Source organism: Triticum urartu, chromosome 7 (assembly GCF_003073215.2).
Source record: "Triticum urartu cultivar G1812 chromosome 7, Tu2.1, whole genome shotgun sequence".
Classification (NCBI taxonomy): domain Eukaryota; kingdom Viridiplantae; phylum Streptophyta; class Magnoliopsida; order Poales; family Poaceae; genus Triticum; species Triticum urartu.
The window spans coordinates 25,139,769-25,143,954 of NC_053028.1; the positions used below are offsets into that span (position 1 = coordinate 25,139,769).

Here is a 4,186-nt window from a genome sequence, read left to right on the forward strand (position 1 = left end):
GCGGAGTTATAGACGGGGCACTGCGGTGGGCGGTTGGGGGGCGGGTGATGTGACGGTGACCGGAGGCCCGAGCTAGCCAAGATCTGGAGGGCAACACAGATTCAAGTCACCGGGACCGAAGCAACAATGACGCCGAACTCGAAGCATTTCCATTAGTGCACTGAAGTCGAAGATGTGCCGGGATGGACAACCAACTAAGAGGTGCAGGCAACCAAACATGCCCCTAGAGATGCTACAATTGCCGAACGCTTGAGGCGGTAATACAACAGCTGGTCAAAAATTTTTTTGCGGGGAACAGCTGGTCAAACTAACTATGTTTATGCCAGTCGCTGATGTGGATGTGATATGGAAACCGAGTAACCGAGATGACCAATCTTCAGTGCATAAAATAAAGTGAAATTCGTGTAGAACTTGCCAAAACCAACCAATTAAATTTGCGAGTCTGGTGCAAAGACCAATCGTCAGTGAACAGAGCTAAGTCCAAGTCATATGCAATATTCCAATAGCATCCATTGACTCGGTATCTGATACATCATATCGTGTTGAAATTAGTGTGTTGTTGTTCGTTTGTAGTTGCTGCTGAACACCTAAACAAAGTTTAAATCATGTGAAGTATATAATTTTCCCAAGGTAAATCAATGTGTCGCACATGCATTAGTGTCCCATAGAAGTAAACGTTTGTACTAGGAAATACTGGTCACCAAAATTAACAATGGATTCAGAATTCCGTCAAAAAGCACCCTAGAGAGATTTTAAACTTTACATATTTTAGATTGCCAACAAACTGAACAGTACGGATATTTCTATAAAGAAACCGAATAATCCAATAAGGCAATATAACCCAACGAAGCAGCATCCACACAATTTTCCAGCTTCACCTCATGGTTTGTTATAGTGACAGGTTCCTGGACGAAGATAATCGCCTGCACATGGATCCAAGTGAAAAGAGTAGTAAGACAACTGGTCACATATATCTGAATTATGTTGATCAACCAACCTTGTGAAAATATTAAAAAGAATCTACGTTGATCTTCTCGGTTAGTGAGGTAATAGTTTTTTTTATCTCACAGTTGTCTGGAGAAGCTGAACAAAGAAAACAAGACCTTTTTGGAACTTACTTTTGAACTGAAGTAAGTTCAGTATATTATTTTATTTTTTCAAACTGGAAGGATATATTATATATTTAAGTATGTTCACGGCCAACTTTCCGGCAAACTCAGCTCAATTTAAATATGTTTTGTGCGCATCCATGAAATGGCTAATTGCTTCTATTTGATATGGTGCCGTCTCAACTGAATTTTGGTCTTGATACGCCTAGAAAGGGCCAGGGTTTACATATACTACTTTTTTTAAGGAAAAGGTAGATCATGATCTACCTTATGCATTCAAAACGGGGCAAAAACCCGGATGACAGTAGTCATATTACATGAAGGTGGTGTGGGCGCAGCACAGCAAGTGCAGCAGGCCACCACCAAGCCTAAACAGGAATGTGTGAAATCTGCGAGGTACATATACTACTTTGGCTGGTACAGATTTAAATCTGCAAGGCAGATCAGCTCACGGTTCAAAATCTCAAGTTCTGATACCCTCCTGGATGCTAGTTGAGAGAGTGGCTTTCTCGGCGAAAGGACTTTTTAATTACTCAAAGCATACATAGAGAGGATGCCTAGATGATGTAGCTTCACATTAGCAAGGTTAATAATATCTACTGAGGTGAGTGGACTGACCCTTGTAACTATGTAGCTACACAACGAAACATGGTTCTGTAACTCAATATCTACATTACAAAGAGTTGTAGAAAAGTCATGCACTTAAGAGGCTTGCTTACATGGAGGTCGAGCGAGAGCACCGATGAGTTGGACGAGCACTAGCAGCAGCAACACCGCGATAGAACATTGCTTCCTGCTTGTCGACATCTTCAAAATCAGAGCTCAAAAGAAGTATATGCTGAGGCACTCAATGAGGGATTCAAGGTGTCGGTCTTTGCTTAAATAGTAGCATCAGATTAACTTTTACACAGAAGTCCAATGATCATGGATGCCACGCCTCGTGGTCCTTTGTGGAGCCCTCGCTCCGGGCAATGTAGTTCGGCATTTATGGTTGATTTAGCCACATGGTCCTTTTGCGGAGGCGCTTTCTCCCTACACTGTAACCCCTAAGCGCCATCACCCTTCAAAGCATATACTTATGGTTTCATCACCGCACGGTGTCGGTGCTGTGGTGTACTCACCTCTCGTGATGACTCCGGCTACCCAAACAAACACATTCGTCTCTGACTCGGCAATCCATGCCGGCGTCCGGGAGTCACTTCGGAGCACGATTGGACTAGGGTGGATCAGTTCCACTTTAGCAGGCTATGGCCACAATCTTTGTATGTCGGCAAATAATCTCTTTAAAAGGTGGTTAGGAGCCTGGTCTTGTAATACTTTTGAGCAATATATTCACGTGCAAATACTCTCACTTTAATAACTTGACTGCATGCCTTTATTTACCTCGTAAAAATGTTCTTGGCCATAAAATCATTTGTATGATTTCTCTTTTCTAAAAAACGTATATATCAACTATCAAGTGAAACTATTTAGACCATTGGTCCGAACCATGAGCCAATAAAGTATTGTAGAAATAAATACTTATGGTTCTTGTTTGTTTGGGTCCTTGGATCAAGAAAACCAATTCATTGTTTGTTTCAGAAATAACCCCCGGGCATCCTCATATATTCTATCGTGGACGCTTCCAAAAAGCTGATCACAAAGACAGGGAGCACGCAGAAATGCTCTAATTGTTGAACGTTTTCATTGATGTGGATGTGGTTTGGAGACTGACCAAAGCGAATCAAGTAAAATCCAAATCCTACGCAATTTTCCAAAACCAACCGTTGAAATTCATGGGTGTGTGTAGTTGAGCTTGCGACACGAATGATCAAAATGACCAGTCGTCAATAAAGTCAAAGTCATGCGCATTTTTTTCAGAAGCATCCGTTGAATCAGTCTCTTACACACCACACTATGTTGAAATTTATGTGTTATTTGTGGCTGACGTAGAACAAGTCTAAATCATGTGCAGTTTTTCTAAGCTGAATCAGTCATTGTGTACACATGCCTGTTGTCCCGTACAAATATTGATGTAAATGTTTAGAGAAACAAAGCAAGCAGAACTAGTGTGTTGCTGCTGGTCTGTTGCAAGTCGTTGGTTGTGTCAGATATCTTTGTTTCTTCTTGTGCCTCTTCTTTATCTTTCTTGAGTAATTTTAACATGCTCCCTCTTATCTCCTCTTTTCATATGGGAGGTAAGAAGGTAAGAGTTAATCACATCACTACATAATCAAATCACTACTAGGAAAAGGCCTACTAATGATGCACCGGTTTTGCCTACTAATGACGCACCACCGATGCGCCATTAGTATCACGCCACTAGAATTTTTTACTAATGGCGCACCACTGGTGCGCCATTAGTATCTGGTATGCTAATGGCGCACCAGGCAGTGCGCCATTAGTTTTGCCCACGGTGCGCCAGTAGTGTCTGCTATACTAATGGCACACCACATGGTAGTGCGCCATTAGTAACAATTTTTTTAATTTTTTTTCTTAATCTCAGGTCACTATTTCACCTATGAGATATCCAACACATATATATACAACAAGCATCCATATAACAATCATAGCCAACACACAAGTTCCATCATATATACATACATAGCCAACACACAAGTTCCATCATATATACATACATAGCCAACACATAGTTCCATCGTTACATATTACAAAAGTTTCACATTGTTCATCCAACACCGTTATCCATCAATTCACAAAAGTTTCACATTGATACAAAATAAAAACACAAATGGAAAAGAAGCACTCCATCCATGCAAGCTTCCGTGAATTAAATCAAATCTACAAAATGATAAACAAGAAGTTAGAAGAAGAAAAAGAAGAAGACTAGAAGAATACTAGAAGAAGAAGAACACTAGAAGAAGAATAAGAAGAATTTTGGAAAAGAAGAAGAATAAGAAGAAGACTATAAGCTTATTATGTAAACTTGATCATTTTGTGCTAACATAAGTTATTTTGAAGCTAACCTATAGAAAACTAAGCATATAAGCTCTAAGTTAGTATATTAGAGCCAAATTAGGTAAAATGAAGCTAACCTATGTCATTTTGGAAAAGAAGAAGAATAAGAAAAAGACTAT

The 4,186-nt window shown here is 40.1% G+C and overlaps 1 long non-coding RNA gene across 1 annotated transcript; it reads right to left on the reverse strand.

The window, feature by feature from the left end:
* Nucleotides 1-658: 658 nt before the first annotated feature.
* Nucleotides 659-2,135, reverse strand: LOC125522235. The gene is made up of 2 exons (XR_007289701.1): nt 1,829-2,135; nt 659-923 (listed from the first exon to the last, which is right to left on the reverse strand). It is a non-coding gene; the product is annotated as an uncharacterized LOC125522235 (long non-coding RNA).
* Between the last annotated feature and the right edge of the window lie 2,051 nt (nt 2,136-4,186).